Raw genomic sequence first — 18,209 nt, 5'->3', positions numbered from 1 at the left:
GGCCTGGGCAGGTGGGAGAGCTGGGTGGTGGCCAACCGCGTGAAGTTAAACGAGAGATAAAAGCGCCGGGTCCTGCACCTGGCTGTACCTACAGGCTGGGCGAGGAGATGCTGGAGAGCAGCCCCGCAGAGAGGGGTCTGGGGGCTGTGGTTGACAGCAAGCTGAATGTGAGCCAGCCTCGTGCCCTGGAAGCCAGGAGGGCCAACCATACCCTGGGGTGCACCAAGCATGGCATTGTCAGCCAGTCGAGGGAGGTGATTGTTCCGCTCTGCTCTGTGCTGGTGCAGCCTCACCTCGAGTACGGTGTGCAGTACAAAAAGGACGTTAAACTGTTGGAGAGTGACCAGAGGAGGGCGACAAAGATGGTGAAGGACCTGGAGGGGAAGACATACAAGGAGCATCTGAGGGGACTGGGCCTGTTCAGCCTGGAGAAGAGGAGGTTGAAGGGAGACGTCATCGTGGCCTACACTTTCCTCGTGAGGAGGAGTGGAGAGGAAGGCACCGATCAAGAGATACGTCTTGGCAGTTCTTTATTTTTCCCCACTCGTGCCATTTTAGAGAGAGATCATCTGACCAAGGTAGATAACATGAAAGTACGTGATGCTTTTGGTGTGAGGCGTTTTCTAAAACTTCAGATTGTCATATTTTTTTTTTTTAATTACCTCCCCTAACAGAGGGTACTTCAGAATGCATCTGGGAGAGCTGTAGATATGAGCACCTGTGCCCCTCTTCCTATGTATGATTCTGTTGATTAGTTCATCCAGATGTTTTTCTTTGTTCTTTCCTTTTAGATATTTCGTGGAAAGTACTGATCCTGATGTCATTCAGCAGCTTCTGCAAGACCGTGTCATTAAGGACTGTTGCCTGAGAAATGCTGAAGGTGAAAAAACAGAGCTCATTACAGAGACATCCACCAGTAAATCAGCAGTATGTGTGGCAAGTTTTAAAGCAATTGAAACAAACGTTGGAGAAATTGTTAAGTAGCTTGGAGTGATTATTGTGTGCTTGTTTTGTCAGCAGTCACTTTCAGTTCTGTCAGCAATGCTCTGTGCCTCGTTAATCAGCTCTGCTTCAATGTTTGTGCGGGGAGCATCTCCTAAAGATCCCTAAGGTACTTTGGTTAATTACACCAGCAATGCGATTTCTCTCAGTCCCTGAAATTTAAACTTAATTTAAAATTAATAAATCAATATTTCTATCATTTAATTGATCGTTTTAATTAGTGTTTTTATTAATTAACCATTAATTAATAAATGTTATTATTAATTAATAATTTTTATTTAAAGTTAAATTAGTAATGTTCAAAGTTTAGGTATTGTTCAGTATAACTAATATTGAGACATTGAGACCATTGAGACATTGGAAAGTGAAGTCTGAGCTGCCTTTCTCCTGAATGACATGTACATTGATATTCTTACAGCCAATGTTTTGAAATAGTACTCTGAGATATTGCTAAAGCAAAGAATCAAATCAAAAAAATTGATGGCTGGGAAATATTAATACATGTACAGCTGCTTTGCTTATTTGTGTGGATCTCCTTGGCATGCTATTGAGAAGTAGCATCTTAGTGTTAGGTCAGAGGTTGGACTCAATGGTCTTGGTCTCTTCCAACCTAGAAATTCTGTGGTTCTGTGATTTCTTACCGACTATTCTCCATGGCCATAAAAGATGTCTAGTTCACTCTTTAAGTGCACTTCTTGCTAGGTGGCAGGAGAGGGCAGTGCTGCTGTCTGATTAGGCAGGGCATGGCCACTGCAGGTATTACTCTTTCACGGTGCCAGAAGAGAGCGCAGCAGTTCCATAAACAGCTGCAGTCTGTTAAAGTAATTGTTAACTTGTTCATACAGTTTTGTTCTGTATAGAAGACTAAATGTTTCTTTAGGTTTTCAGAATACGGATGAAAATGAATTTGTAGGAAAAAGGCTTTGCAGCGGCAGGGAGATTATACAAAGTTTGTTCCCTTAATACTTGCTTTCTAATATGTGGTAGCATTCAGTGAAACTACCAGGTGTGAAACAACTTTTTTCCAGTCCTGTTCCAGTCAGTCCCCTGCCTGTTCCTGTTGTGGTCACAGTGCCTCAGCCTGTATCTTTCACCCTTTTAGTACAGAAGTTACTGTATTAAGATTTGTGATCTGAACTGTACAGAAAGCTTTCATGTATTATCACCCCCCAATATCTTTTAAATTCCCTCTGGGATACAATAACTGTAATTAATTAATTAATTAATTAATTAATTTAAAGTAATTAAAAAAATAACTGGGGTTACTCTGGATATGTTTTCTAATTCTAGGTTTGGTGCCCAATGTCACCTGAATTTTATTGAGAATATGTAGCCATCAAAATAAAGAAACGGATACTGCTCTACACCATGAACCCAAATAAGTTCTGAGCCTGCCAGTTCCTGATTAAGTTTCATGAGTGACGGAATGACAAAATCAACGTTTTTGCTGACAATGTGTTTGCACTGAAGGAGTATGCAATTAGACTTGGGAAGTAAGTGTTCACAACCAGTGACAGCACTGTTGTTTTTCTTCTTCCTAGAAAGTTATCTCGTAATCTCACAGATTTCAGTCACCTCTAGACATTTATTGTAATTCAGTGCACCACAGAAAAAGAGCCTTTAACAAGGACACAGGGAGGGGGCACTTGCTAAATAGCACAACAGTTTTTAAATGGGGTAGATGCTGTAGAAGTATAGCAGCAGAATTAGTTGAAGAAATACTAGGTGCTTGCTTTTCATGTTCTTGACTCAGTTCTCCTTTCCACGCATCATGTATGGAGTTCCAGTTTACTGAGACATGTTAAAAGGAAAAGACAGTTGCAGTGCTAGATGAGTGTGGGAGTGTTTTAATGACACCCCTGTGCCAGCTCCTCCTCAACTGCCACATGTTCCTTTTGGTACTGGCAGGGAAAGGCCATGCACATGACAGGAATTAGTTCGTCTATAACTTCTGGGGCCACGGAATTCAAATCTGCTTGGCCAGGTTTTACTGTCATGAGTCTTTCATCAAAAGTTGTATAACTTGGGCTGTTTATTTTTTACTGGTGCTGTTAATATATTTAAATGGCTGTTTTTGAAGGACTGTCCCTGTGTAGGTTTGACAATATGTCAAAATATTGGAGAGGCATCTTTATAGATCCCTCAAACACCTTTTTGTAGGAAATGAAAGGCTTTTTGTTAAAAAAAAATCAATCTAGCACTGCATGTTCTGTGTTCTGGAAAGTACTTAGATGCGTCTTAATTATGGTGAAGTAGGGTGCAGGGACGGTGGGACTTAAAATGGAGGACTGATAGCCTGGCGCTCTAGGTTATTCTGTGCTTAATTTAAATTTTCTTCCTAGTAGCTTGTATGGTGCTATGTTTGTGTTTCTGATGAAGATAGCGTTGATAACACAGTGATGATGTTCTAGTTGTAGCCCCACCAAGCGAGGAGGCTGGGGGTGCGGCAGCTAGGGGGGACGCAGCCGAGGCAGCTGGCCCAGGCTGGCCACGGGGTGCTCTGGACCACAGGATGGGTGTCTTGCTCAGCACTAAAACCTGGAGGGGAAGTGTGCCAGGGCTGCAGTTGCTTGGGTGCTGGCTGGGTATCGGTTGGCTGGTGGTGAGCCATTGAATTTTATTTTACTTGTTCTTCTTGGTTTTGTTTCTCTTTGTGTGTTCGTTTTGTTTTCCCCAAAACCTGTATGAAACCTAAGAGTTTTCTCACTTCTGCCCACCAATTCTCTCCCCCATCCCACTGTGGGGAGAGTGAGTGGGTGGTGGTGTGGTGTTAAACCACAACACTCATTTTTAGCACCCAGTTTGGGGCACGGATGAGATAACAGGTTCAACCAGAGTGCATTGGAGGAAATTTAAAATTACAATACCAGTTTTACAGTTTCTGGTTGCAATATTGGCTTATCTGTTGTCAACATTGTTTTATTTAGTCCATGCCATGCTTCCTTTCTTGCTGAATACCAAATATGAGAGCTCGTTAAAGGCTGTTCTTGGCTTTTTCAGTTTGCTGTGATGTGTAGCACTTTAGTTTTGTTTTGCTTGGGAGATGTATGACAAAAGCATTGGCCTTGAACCTAACCTGGTAGTTGGGCCCTGAATTGCTGGCGTCCCTGCACTTTAGGATCCATCTCGTAGAGACAATTAAGAATTAATGCTTTTTTCCTTTTTTTCCTCTCATAGCCAATTTATGGATAAAACAAAGGATGACACCTTCCCCTTTTTTTTCCTGTGTGCTAGATATTTTGTGCCTTGTTACAATAACTCCTCAGTATCTTAAACATCCTTTGGTAACCAAAATATTCCTATAGGTGTGTCTCAAGAACGTGTTTTTGACTTTTCCTAAGGTTAAACAACTATTTAAGATCCTTGCTTGGGGATATGCGCTGAGGAGTACGGTTACAGGTGGATAGGTGGGTGCATGGGCAGGTACCTCCGATGCTCCGGGACTTCATCCTTGAACAGCTGTGGGATCCCAGTGAAGCGATAAAATGTTTGAAGGAAGTGAATTGTTAGAGAAGCCTGCATTTTCAAGTGTTTGAATAGGAAGCAAAGGTTGCAGCTGTTAATGTGCTAACTCAGTAGATTTGAGGAAAACATCTTTTATTTTAACAGCTGCCTCTAGTCTTTTCATGTAGGCCTAGTAAATGTATTCGGTCTCATCTACAGCTTCACTGGTACACATAATTGCAAAATATTTGTAACTGCCAGAATTTATTTCTGGTAGGCTGGGTTGTTGTCAAGGGTTCCACAAGCTGGATAGCTGCCATAAACATCCCAACAAGCTAAAAGCAAACTGTAAGCTGTATCAAAATGTGGTCCGTTCTTTTATCAGTTCAAATGTGTTCTGTGCTTCCTGATGTGGTATCTTTGTGAGGAAATGACTGAGAAACCTTGATTTGGTTTAATTTGCATTTGTTCTGTGGTTTGTTTTTTTCAGACCCTATATATATGGTCCTACTGCACAAGGAGAAAGAATCCAAATTCTACAAAACTTCAAGCACAATCCAAAAATCAACGCTATTTTCATTTCCAAGGTAATTGAGGACTTAGTGTGTTATCGTATCCATTTTCAGAGTGAACTTTAAGAGCAAGTTATATATGTAACTTGTGCATTGGCCATCTTTGTATTGCAGCTAACAAAGGTGTACTTTGTACTCAGTCTTTGTTTATGAAACATGCATATAAATATAAGATGCTGCTCAGAGACTGCTTCTGTGTTGTAGGTAGGGGATATGTCCTTTGATCTACCAGAAGCCAATGTTCTGATTCAGATTTCATCCCATGGTGGGTCTTGAAGACAGGAGGCTCAAAGACTGGGGCGAGTGCTGAGAGCCAAAAAAGGTAAATGAGATAGTTCTTAGGCTCTGTTTAGCATTTCAGTAATTATTAAGTTTAAATTGAATACTGAAATGTAAACAAAATAAGCTGTGTCTTCTTAAATAAGCTGTTAGGTTGAGATCACATGGGAGAGGTTTTTTTAACAATAATATAGATGCTACCCTGTCTTTCACTTGCATCAAATTTTCTTTACTTTTCCAATTTTTCAGCCAGAAATGAATTTTCTTAAATGTTTTCTCACATCTTTTTTGCCCTTCCATTACAATGTTGTTTCACTGTTGCCAGAATAACTGAGGTTTTTTTTCCCACTTTTTGTTTCACTTTTAACAACTTAAAATTAGATTTGTGAAATATGCATAATATCAGTAGAAGCATCCAATGTTTCTGGAGCCAGAACCCACAGTGATTTTAATTTTTTTCCAAAATGTGTGGATTGGAATATATTGTATGAACATAAAGCAAGTATTGTTTCTATTCTTTGATTCTGTCCTTTAATGATCGGGGGATTCTAGGGGATAAGTAAATTGCAAACTGCAAAGCTATTTTTCTGGGATATCTGTGGAGTTGTTCCCCTGTAGCTGCAGTGCCAGTGAGCTCTGCTGACATGACAGACAGGAGGATTTCTGGCTGGCGTTAGCTCCAGTGCTTGCAGAGGGTGGCTCAAGCAGCCTGACTGACAGTGATATGATCGATTAAAAGATGTAGTCGGCAGCTTTTTCAGTAGAAGTGAGGGCGGGCTTCCTGTCCAGCATTTTAGCCCAGTTGTTAGTCACTAGCAGGTTTGTATAAACGAGCTGTAACCAGCCTGCTGGTTTGGTGTGGTTTAGGTTAAGTGCAACTTGTCAAGCAATTGCTCTCATTGAGAACAAATTAACAGAAAGCCACCACAATGGAAAAACCCTGTCTGAAAAAGGGATAGATATCATCCGCTTCTGTTGAACCGTGGTTTTTGTTGCAATGAGTCTGTGAAATTAATTCTTTATGGTGGCTTCTAGAGTCAGTGAGTAGAGATCACCTAGTAAGCTGTCTGATTGTATTGACATTTTCATTTTTGTGATGGATAAGCAGAAGGTCGGTAGGATTTAAACTTTTATATGGGCAGGGTTTTAGGAATTGCATCTTTGGTTACTGGAAATCTGACTGATGACTCCCATTCATTTTTAGTTTGAGGAATATTATTGGGAAGGTGGTAATGGGGTGCTTCTGTCACTTTTTTTTTTCTGTTTCAGTTTGTCTGGAACTAAGGAGAACTGTTTCTTAGACATGAATTTCTGGTTGACTTGATGAACTGAATGTTTCCTAACAGACACCGACTTAAGGCTGTTCCATTAGCTGTTAAACAAGGAATGCTTAATCTGCTGTATTTCAGTTTATATCGTCCTAAGACAAGTCAAAAAGTAGCTCCAGGCAAAAGTGGTTCTGCTTCAAGAGTTCTCTTGTACAGGGTGGTAGTAAGCTTGAAAGTTGGTTTATGTCACAGCCTGTTGACACGTATTTTAGAAAGAGTGAGTATTCACTTGGGAAGCAGTCATAATTTAGTGGAGGCTGTAACTGTCAGGTGGAGAGTGAAATTATTCATAGTGCTTCAGTTCTGTGTTTGTCTATCTGGAAAATGACTCCTGTAAGCAGGGTAGTGGTTTTGTTTTTTACCTCTGGTTTTGTCATTTAGGAAACCTAACTTTCTTGCCCTTTTTCTTGGATACAGAGACAAAGTGCACTTTGTCTTTAAAATAAACTTTGCAAATTGATTTTGTGGAGAGATGGCTTATTTAAACACCTAGTTTTACTGTTTAGTCCTTTTTTGTTCTTGGTTACAGTGTTCCAGATGGAATTAATCATTTGATGTCTTTGTCTCCTAGGCATGGTTGCAGAGGAATACAATGCCTTTTTTTATTCTCTTGTGTCCCAAGACACTCAGGAAACGGCATATTCAACCAAGCAACAATGGTTTATTGTAGATCAAGGCTACAGCTTCAAGGTAACTCATCCCTTCTGTTTGTTATACATATATAACATTCACAAATCACAGAATTGTAGGGGTTGAAAGGGACCTCGAGATCATTGGATCCAACCCGATTTCTCTATGCCATGGGGGCACTTTTTAAAGTCTGTAAACTTAGAGTGAATGGTGGGCAGTGTCTTTGCTTCTTAAATAGAGCCTTGTCATCACAATTTGCTACTCGGAGTCTTGATTATCTAAAAGATTTTCGTTAGCTAACCAAAGTTTAGTTTTTTACTGTGTTGTGGTTTTGAGGTTGAATGTGGGATATATTTGAATTTTAAACCAATACCAGAAGAATTTACTATATCAAATAGCTGGGGATCACTTAAAACTTGGCATCTGATGAACCGCTTAAAAAAATTATGATGCAGTGGGAATTCTTTGCATTCTATGAATCATGTTAGCACTGTTTTGCAACAACTGGAAACAGGCTAATGCAATTTAAAATTGCTTCTCATGACTCCATTTTAGATTTGAGATGGTTATAGCACATGTGCTTCTTAAACAACAAGAGTGACAAGTGTTAATTTGTCCATGTAAGAGACAGATTGCTTCCCTGATTGGATTCTTAAAGCTAGACTTTTTCAGATGTCCATTTTTGATTTAAAAATTGCCATTGACAGCAGCCCACAACATGGATTGGTCGTAGTATTTTCACTCTGTTTTTCAAAAACATTGCTTTGTGTCTAATGTGGATTTGTTTTTCCTTAAGCTGTATTTCTATTGTTTTATCAGTCTTTGAGATCAGATGCAGCCCAGATTACTGATGTAATTAGTTTCTAATTCTGCTGACTCTAGATGAGCTGGAAAAGGAAAATGAGGAGGAAAACCACTATTTTTTTTTAATTGAGGGAAATGGCTGAATTTGAATGTCTCAAAATGTCTTCAGGATGGGAACATGGTGGGAAAAGTGGGATTGTCATATATAAATGTATGCTTACCAGAACACATTTAACTGCGGGGAAAATTCTTGTGAAGTGTTCAAAATAACTTGTTTAAGAAAGCAAGCCACCTATTCTCATGCTTCATAACAGAAACTTGAGAGCTTTACAGGAGCTCTTCAGAAAATGAGAATTTTCAATTAATGAAATATATGGCACTATATTGCCAGTAGATGGCGTGTGCCCTGCATCCATGGTTATCAGATGAGTTACTGGGAATTTTGAAAAGAACTAACATAACACCCACATTATTTTTGTGTGCTTAGACACAAAATTGAAAGAGTCCTTTTGCTATGCTGCTGCTGTTTCGTTGCAGAACCCCACTGAATATTATCCAGGAGCATTTGTACATCTATCAAATTATGTAGCAGCATAGTTATATCACTGATCTGGGGACGAATAGTCTTTTGCATAGCAAGATACGCCTCTCATAGAGAGAATGCTAGAGAGAAGCTGCACAGCCGCCTCCGCCTCCATGGTTACGTCAGACAGGCTGCAGGGTCGTGATCTCCACCCCTCTGCTCTGTGCCAAATCGCCACACAGTGCAGGTCGTCTGCTGTTGTCCACAGACGCCTCTGCTCTCCCGTAGCAACTTGATCCTGGATGTCCTGCGTCTCACTGCGATTTCTGTGTCCGGGTCGGTGCTTGGAGTTTCTCAGCGTCTCTCAGGTGTTTCGGCTTCTGGCAGATCTCTCCGTGTCTCTCAGGGCTCTGCGTGTCTCTGAAGTCTCTCTGTGTGTCTCAGTGTCTGTGGGTCTCAGCCTGTTTGGGTGCTATATGTTGCAGGAAGAACAGCCGAAAACGACGACAGACACCAGTATGGTCAGATCATGCTCCGTTTATTACCCGAATAGCCTGACTTTTATAGTGAACTTAACAGGGGCGGATAGCGTCTCACACAAGATTATTGGTCAAAAGCACTCAGACAAACAACTACAAGAAAACAACCCCGTTGTGATTAGCAGTCACGTAGATCCTGTCCTTGAAGTCAGCTGCTGGCAACAATATTTTTCTAAATTCCTCAGTTGGGTGATGTGGGAACACTGTCACGGGAACTTCTCATAGTCGTCCTGGTAGCTTGGTTTGCTCAGCTGCAGCAAGCCGTGGGATCTTTGCTGTTTCAAAAATCCCTCAACACAGAGTTCTCCATCATTTGAAGACTAGCGAGGAGGTGTATTTCTCAATAATAATTAAGGTTGTTTCAATAGGGTGCCAAGGAAAATAGCCAGTGCGGGAAGATAATTTTTTTGTTGAAGTTTGTTTTTGTTGTTGACATGTTTGAGCTTCACTGTCTATTACCATTTGCATGTTTTGCCTCCTGAAATATTTTTATTTTTCTTACAGCAAAAAGAGCAAGCAGCATCAAAGCACTCCTCCACAACAGAAGCCTCTAACCTTAGCCTATGATGGAGACACTGATATGTAACGTAAAAAAGAAATCCAAATGTAGACATTGACTGCCGTAACTGCTTTCTTTTTTGTAACTCTCAGACTTCTCAGTTTTTTGAGGAATCTCCTTATGTGTAATATACCGGGCAGAACAGAAATACCGCAAGCTTGAAATTTTGCCACCTCGTTATTAAAAAAAAAAAAAAAAAAAAAAAAAAAAAAAGAATCAAAGTCTTGGATCTTGTGCAACTTTTTTGAAGAGACTGGAAAATGCATCTCTTCCTGACATCAAAAGGAATTAGTATTAAAAAAAAAAAAAGCACCAACAAAAAGGCATGACAATCCAGAGGAAAATGTGACGTTTACTGTAAATGACAAGTTTGACACAGCATCATTATGCACTATATTAGTGCAGGGTTCTTTATTCTTCACATATTTCAACAATGAGTTTTATAGTGTTTACGTTTCGTTCAAAGACTTTAAAACTGGATCATGTATTTTGAGAAACACAAAGAATAATGAGCTGGAGTATCTGAAGTTACCTGTTTTTTTTAAAATTTCTTCCTTCTTATCCTGTTTTCTAGTCTGGAATATGATTTCACTTCATTTACACCTACAGGACAGAATAAAGATTGCTAAGAAAAAGCCTAGGTGGTTTCTTAACTGAAAATATTTTTTAAAAGGTTGAGTAGATAGGTGTTCTGATGAATGGCTAGAAGATTTGATTGTAATTTAAAAGTATTTTAAATTAAATAAAACCATGTAGAAACATTATGGCCAGTTTAAATTGTTATTCAGTTTAATTAATATAAACTCTGCTTTTGTATTTAAATTTTCTTATCTGAAATATTTATAAATTATTTTTTTTGAATTTAATTACCTGACCTCATTTAATATACATCAAACACAAAAACAGTTTGTAGAAGGTCTTGTTTTTTTAAATGTTTCAAATCCACTGAAAAGTTAAATGTTGTAAACATCTGGGAACATTTGAGAGGGTATGTGTTTATAATAGTACGTGTTGCAAGTAAGAAAGTGCCATCTTGTGGTATTGACTTGTATTTATAAGCAAATAAAATGCTAAAGGGAGTGAAAATATTGCTTCTGGTATGTTGAATTAAATGTGTGTAAACAACATTCATTATTAGTCTTTTACTGTGTCTGGGATTGAATTCTGATTTCAAACAATTCTGGCATGTTTTGCGCTGTAGTGATTAGCTGAAGAAATACTGTAGACAAGTAAAAGTTGAGAGAGTAAGTGCAGATCTGGAGAATGCTTGGTCTTAATTTCTAGCTCAATGCTACTTCTTATTTGAATAATTAGAAGGGGAAAAAAGAATTATTACCAGCCTGACATCTACATGGCCCTTGTCAATGTGCAGCTACTTCACAGTGGTTCATCACAAGAGAAGAGCTTAACTAGGGCAGAAGGCAGTGCCTGTGGCACTTTCTGAAAAGAAAGCGCCCCATTACAAAATAATGGGGAGAGAAATCTCCCCATTACAATTCTGTCAATGCCCAGAGATGCTGCTCTGTGCAGTCAAGCACGTCCTGTGTTTTGTATTTTGTTAATATTAGACACTTTGTCTGGCCTTTTCTGCTGTTTGCTTTGTTTCTATTAATTTTCTTTGGTTTTCTTTTGCTTCTTTATCAGCTTTGATTACTTTGTCTGTGAAACTTCAGATCGGCTTTCGAAAGCGAAGCAAAATGTAAAGTGGAGCTTTTTTCTCCCTTGCTGACACCAAGACAATGAATATGGATCAGAATTTTCATTTCCTTTTTTTTACCACATCCATTTGCTTGATAGAACAAGCTTGCCAGGCTAGCTTTTCCTTGATAAACCTAATAAGGAAAAAGTGCTTTCCAACTCCATATTATTTTACGCCTTGTTTGTGACTTCAGCATCCTTTATACAGGTTTAAAGACAATCTATGCTTTATTGCCCTTGAGTCATTTCGTGAGAGCACTTGTGTTTTTCCCTACATAAAAACATCCCCCCATAATGTGATGCATATTAAATAGGCGCTTGAATGAAGATGCAGTGTTGTGCTTGGGTCCGGCAGCTCCATTTCCCAAAATGTTGGTGCTGCCCAGCTATGGGAACAGGGCATGGCCTCTAAATTTCTTCATCAGATGGCCAATTTCACAAATGGACCTAGATGGGAAACCTCTTCAGGGGGAGCACACCCTGCCCACGTGGGGAGCGCACTTTGCTTCCTGGATGAAAGCCAGTGCTGGCTCACAGCAGCTGGAGCAGGGCTGGCTTGGGGCCTCCCCAAATCTGGGAAACCTCGTGGTGGTTCTGCTCTGGTGGCGGTGGTGGTGCGGGTTGGGTTTGTTGGGTTTGTTCTCATGCAGGTGTTTCTCCGACCAGCGAGCTTCGTGGGTCCGTATTGCATTTGTTTCTGTTCCATTTGGTCGCTGATGGAAAAGTGGCTGTGCTAATAGAGTGCAGTGCGGGTGCCCTGATGGAGTGAAACGCTCTCTCTTTATGGTAACTGCTTTTCCACATGGGAGGTATTTGTTTTCAGAGGAGAGAAAAATGACTGCATCTGCACTATGTTTATAAATACACAGGGGACAATCAGATTAATTATCACTTGCTTTGGTAAAAATGGCTGTGTAAAGGTGCAGAACAAATACCATAAATCTACCCAAGATTATGTTAACTAACTTATTCTCCCTCCTGAAATAAAAACAAAACAAAACAAAAAAGACACTCTCCCATACTTGCATTGGGTAGGGAAGATCTACAAAATCATTAAGCAATGGTAGATTTGATAAGCAAAAATGAGTATTAAGACAACATGAGTGTAAGACTATTCACCCAAATAGGATATTTTTAGTATTTAAAAAGTACTTTAGTATTAAAAAAGTACAAATTGAGTAAAGCTGTGTTCCCCCTCCAGGCCCTGACTTTGGGGTGCCCACGAAGGCACAGCACAGCCCCAAACACAGCATTCATTGCGTTCAAGTCATGGCTATAGGAAAAGAGAGCTCGCATATCTCATCGCAAAACTAAAGGACTGTGGTGAAACAGCTCTCGCCTCTTATTTTTTCCCACCGGTAAGTGCTTGTAGAGGTGTTTTGCAACCTTGCCGTGATGGCAATAAGCCTTTATCTGAACAAATTCATCCTGAGACACTGGAGTTTGTACTTTGTTTGCTGCTGCCTTGCCTGCTGTTTCTATCCTGGCTCCGAGCAGGTACAAATAATGAATTAACTGCTGGATAAGCCCCATGGTCCCCTGAGCAATTATTCTGGCTTCTACCATAGCAGACTCAATTTGTCCTGCAATAAGTACAATTTTCTGAGAAGTTAGTTCTGGTTCAGGCATTAATGATCCACATCTGTGCAGCACAGTTGTTTTTGGGGGGAACCAGTTGTGAGCCAAGCAGCAGAGGGGACGGTCACCACCTCCAGCGGGACAGGCAAGCTGGGTGGTGACGGGGAGCCATCAGGCAAGAGATGCTGAATGCTTGAGAATTTTTGCTATTTGGTTTATCTTAAAGATGCTCAAATATGGTGTAAAACAGGACATGATTTCCTTATTTTGCTGTTCTAGCAAGGTTTGTAAGAGTTTCCATACCAGCTTCATCATTGTAATCAAAGTTTCATTCTTTGCATCGTATTCTGCTGAGTCAAAATTGCCTGGCCTGGTAAAAGTTACAACATCTGTAAACAACAGTAACGATACAGAAATGGTGTTAATCGGGTGTGAAACCTCTGCTGCATCTCCAGAGTGCTACAGGTGCTTTGAGCACACACATCCTGCGCACTAATAACCTCCCCGCATCACGCCTGTGTCCAAAATACAAAGTCCACTGCTTTGGCAGTGAGGCTTTATGGTATTGTGCCCGATCTCTAAGTAGATGCAAAATCACGGACAGCATTATATCCTGTTTACTCATTTTGAATATATTATTAAGTGTTTATTGGTACCAAAAGGGCGTAATTAAATAGCATGCCAGCTGCAGATGAACACTGTATTGCTGATAGCTCATGGCACAGGAGATGAGTGAATTTTATTAACTTCATCATTTCCAATCCTCAGCATTATAAAGAGCTCAGACATTTCCTATTACAGCTGCAGATCTACCTTAACATCACTAAAGCAATCATAGGTATAAACTGAAAAATAATTAAAGGCCTGGTGACAACTTGATAACACTGGATAATTAAAGTGTTGGTAACAAAATCTGAATTTTAATTTTTCTCACTATACCTGATACTAGAAAATGAGATGGAAAACATCCTCACTATAGGAAAGCTCACCCACGAATATTTAAGGAGCAGGTGCCAGAGCTGAGCACTGATTTTCCTGAAACATTTGGTGCTGGTCCTGCCATGATCTGTCACACCTGCCTGGGCTCTACGCCACCTCCCAGTTCAGTGGTCATGCCCCTGCTGGGGGAATCAGCTCAAAAACTGCTTGGGGAAAAGGAAATGAGATTTTGCGGCTGGGTGGGAGAGCAAGGACATGTGGAGGGGGCCAGGACATCATGGCGTGTTGTTGTGTCAGTGCCCACAAAGGCAAATTTGCCTCTAATAAGTATATATGATATTAATAGTTTGACATTGCTTCAAAGACATGTTTAAACAACATTGCTGAAGTCTCTAAGCTGTACCATAAGTACAAAGAGCACCACAGAGTGAGAACCGAAGGCCATTTTGGCTCTGGTTGCATCCTTAGTGCTAGGACTGGCAGTGAGTGCCTCTTCAACTCTGTTATCTCTTCTACTTCTGATCCTTTCTAGGATCCTCTCCATATCCTTGCCACCTCATTTGGAAGCTCTTTAACCCAGTCTATTCAGTCTTTACTTGGGATTCCAGTGAAAATCAAATTGTAAGTAGAAAACAAGCAAGAGTTTTGGTAGGACTGGGACACAGGTGATGTCTGGGGACCATTCCCAATCTGTCTGCCTTCCCAATGAGCAGTAAATCTTGAGATGAAATAAAGCACAAATACCCCAGAAAACACAGACTCTGCTCCCAGAAACCAATAATCCCAGGTAGCAAAAGGGGAGCCGTCAGGAGGCAGGGAGGAAAAGAAAAAGTATTTTGCTGGGGGCTTGCAGCTCCTGTGCTGCAGGGATATCCTCCCTGAAGCTTACTCCCACAATTATAAGTTTCTCAGCCATTTCTGTAATTCACACAGTCTCTCCCTGCTGGAGCTGCAGGTAGCTTCGGACAGGACTCACCTGCGGCACCCAAGGGACGGGCTAGGGGTGGCATGGGGTAGTGGGGAGCCCCAAAAAAGCAGCAGCACTTCTTTTTCTTTTTAATGGAACCTAACGATCAATTTTTAGCAGCTCATGGAGAAGCGATTTGAAACACAAAGCAGTTTCCTCTCCTTCTGCCCCCCAGTTCTGAAATCGTGGCTTGCTCTGAACTGATGGCTTTATCTGCGTGCTTTAGGCACAGTGGGTAAGAAGGACAGTTCGTCACTTCAATATATGAATGCTTCTCCCAGTCGTCTAGATTTATCATTCTGATACAAGATTATTTTGCTTTTAGGGTACTTACCAAAGCCTTTTCTCTCAGACTCCCTGTCGGAGCTGATTTTTCAGCCTGAGGCACTCTGACTCCCCTTCCCCTTCCCCTACTCACCAGCTGCTGAAAGCTTTCACGAAATTGCCTTTAAATGAACCTATGCCTGGACTTCTTTCAAAGCATCCGGGTGGTTCCTGAGGTCTCTTCCAACGCGAGCTTTTCTATGGTCCCAGGATTCTACGAGTCATCTTTAGGGTGCCCCATCATATCCCACTGGCTGGAAATTTACCATTAAAAACATGCTAGGAGAGCTTTTTCCCATTCACCTGACTCTGGGAGCTGGGAATTAATGAGAGCTCCAACATCCCAATGCTGGGTGCTCGGTGCAGCAGCCCAAGGCCAGGGCTGGTGCATGTAGGGGCCCTCGTGCACTGCGTGTCCCCATATCCCAAACATGCCCTACAGACCTGGGCTGACCCTGCCTGTGCTGCTGCCAAACCAGTCTTTCTGACCGTGTTTCTTTTCTTATTCATAGGGCAAACGCCAGTCTCACAGGAGGAGGAAAAAATTGCCTGGAGATTTGACTGCTGAGCCTGAGGAAAATCTCCTGACTTTTCTTCCATGGTAAATGTTCCGAACTATGGCCATTTTCAGAGATTACCTCTTTCCTGACAACCCGTTTTCTCCCACTGTGTTCAATATAAAGTACTTTTCCTTTCCGCAGCCTATAAAAGAAGGCTAATCCGCAAACCGAAAGCCAAGTCCTTTGCCCTTCCCGGTGCTGAGCCGTGACGCAGAGAAAAATACTCTGCCAGCAGTAAGCACGTCGGAACTGGTGCCTGAGGCCTGCTCTACACAGGATGGGAAGGCAGCAAGTGATGTGTTTCCAAATGACCTCTGTCAGTGAAGAAAAAAAAGCAAAAAGTGAAAAAGAAAAAAGCAAAGCCCACAGCAGCCCCTGTTACTGGGAAAGGCCGCCTCAAGCGCTACCAAGGAAGAGCTGAGGGGAAGAGGAATAAAAGAAAAGAAAAGTGTCCTTGCACCACCATCTAGTGGCTGCAGGTCGCTCTTGTTCGCCAAAATAAATCCATGAGACCTTTCGTGGGGACATTTTCTCCCCTGCTTGTTAATGCCTTGCAACCTGCCAAATGATGCAGCACATTGCTGTACCTGTATCAGAAATGCTGGGCTGAGACACAGCTCCGAGAGGCGTTGTATTTCTGTGATACAGCAATAAAAGCTCCAACTTCCCATAAATGTGCCATATTTATACTTTTTATACTGTATACGTTTTATACATATGTACACTGGTGTTTGAAAGCGCCCCTCTTTGGGGCACTGTGAGCAACCCCTTCCCCAGTCTCCAGCTGCTCCAGGCTGGCAGCAGCACAAGTACAGCCGTGGAAAATTGAAATTATGAGCATATTTTCCCCGTTGAAGACCTGTGAGCTACGGAGGGTAAAAGGCACACTTCACCATGACCGTCTCTGCTCTCAGAGATATATTTTTTAAATGCTTTATGGTCTGTAGAGCAAAAGCTGGTCTTCACCTTGAATCAAATATCCTTTTTGGAGGCGGTCACATTAGACTCCCCCTCTGCCCTCGCCTTAGCTCTATAATTACATCTACATGAGGTATGACCTCTAGTCAAACAGTCTGAAAAAAGGTTTTTTAAAAGCTCTGGAAGAACTGCACCAGCAGCCAGACTTTAATGAAAAGGCAGGAAGGGCTGTGTTAGAAAAAAATTGATGTGTTTCCTTGAACGAGGAAAATACTGAAACTAAAATCTAACTGTGGTCCTAATCGAGGTTTAAATCCAGTTTGGGTAGCTCCCAAAAATACAGGTTTTAACTCAGACAGAACCTGATGGGTTCTTGCTCAAGCTCAGGGCTCTGTACTGCCCCAAGGGCCCAGGTGGATTATGATAACTGCCTCTTACAACCAGTACTTCTTTTGCTTTTTCAGTGCTTATCAGAAGTCATATTCTTTTCCCCACAGGAAAAAATCTGCACACACATATACTGCATTTTAAACTCCAAGATTTGATTCTACCTGGAATCTGCTAAATATTTAATAGGATTAGAGCAAAATAAAACTTATTCCATAATGAGAAATCTTGTTATTAACTACAGAATTGCTAGTTATCTTACTCTGCACCAGATCTTGCATAATGTAGAATAATGTGTACAAAAACTTAGGTACAAAAACTGACGGGTTTACCTTAGAAATTTTGTCCAGAAAACAGAAAATATCTACCTGATGAAAACACTTCTATTAAAAAACGAAACAAAACAAAACAAAAAACTGCTAAGGAAGAAAAGAGCTCTTCTCGTAATAAAATAAAAGCTACATTTACATGGACCTTAATCAATTGTTCCAAACAGAGTTAAGAGATTTTTAAAAATAGGCTAAAAATACCACGAGGAGCTCTGTAAAAATGCTGAGAGCCTTCCTGACATTCATCATCCTAAAAGCTGATCGCTGCCAAATGTTAGAAGATAAATTCATTGAAATTCCATGTACTCACCAAAGCAAAATTGGCCAGATTATGATTTATTCTTTTTTAAATCTTCACGGTTCTAAACAATAACAGCAACAGCAGAATATCAAAAAGTCCCAGGTGGAAATGTTTGGGAAGCAAGAGGGCATGGAAAACTGGGATTTAAAAAAGGATTTTTTTTTATTATTATTTTTTTTTCTGGGTAGAGCTGTTGCCCAGCATTTTTTTTTATGGAGCGGTGCAATCCAGGTGTATGTGCTTGACCTGGATTGGAACAAGGCACAGATTACCTAAACCCTATTTTCTATCATCAGTCAGTCCCAAACTGAATCCACAAGCTGCAAGGGCACCGGGAGCAGGCACATGAGGCAGATGTGCCCAAACCATGCTCCCTGCATCCCCAGCCACCTGTCCCATTGCATCCCAATTGAATCTGAAGAAGATGGAGAAGGGGACACTGAAGGGGCATGGCACACTGTGGGTGACATCAAATCCTAAGGAACAGTGGCTGAACTATTCCTGCAGGGCCAGCAGCTCCCACACTGG

General features: G+C 41.1%; 1 protein-coding gene and 1 long non-coding RNA gene across 39 annotated transcripts in view; both read left to right on the top strand.

The window, feature by feature from the left end:
- MAP3K2 (mitogen-activated protein kinase kinase kinase 2) overlaps positions 1 to 9,901 on the top strand; it is a 61,528-nt gene extending 51,627 nt beyond the window's left edge. For 5 of the 38 annotated variants that reach the window (XM_072040519.1, XM_072040554.1, XM_072040517.1 and 2 more), the window contains exons 18-25: positions 95 to 578; positions 792 to 927; positions 1,018 to 1,111; positions 2,293 to 2,495; positions 4,937 to 5,033; positions 5,223 to 5,340; positions 7,197 to 7,315; positions 8,597 to 9,901. The gene's annotated coding sequence lies outside the window, so the exon portion shown is untranslated. The remainder of the gene's footprint in view (positions 1 to 94; positions 579 to 791; positions 928 to 1,017; positions 1,112 to 2,292; positions 2,496 to 4,936; positions 5,034 to 5,222; positions 5,341 to 7,196; positions 7,316 to 8,596) is intronic. The other 33 variants (XM_072040520.1, XM_072040527.1, XM_072040530.1 and 30 more) reach the window with 28 other exon arrangements.
- Positions 9,902 to 13,033: 3,132 nt separating this feature from the next.
- Positions 13,034 to 16,423, top strand: LOC113844076 (uncharacterized). The gene is made up of 2 exons (XR_003498220.3): positions 13,034 to 15,787; positions 15,888 to 16,423. It is a non-coding gene; the product is annotated as an uncharacterized lncRNA (long non-coding RNA).
- The last annotated feature ends 1,786 nt before the right edge of the window (positions 16,424 to 18,209 follow it).

The sequence above is a fragment of the Anas platyrhynchos genome, chromosome 7 (assembly GCF_047663525.1).
Source record: "Anas platyrhynchos isolate ZD024472 breed Pekin duck chromosome 7, IASCAAS_PekinDuck_T2T, whole genome shotgun sequence".
Lineage (NCBI taxonomy): Eukaryota > Metazoa > Chordata > Aves > Anseriformes > Anatidae > Anas > Anas platyrhynchos.
This window is presented reverse-complemented; position numbering and strand designations above follow the sequence as displayed.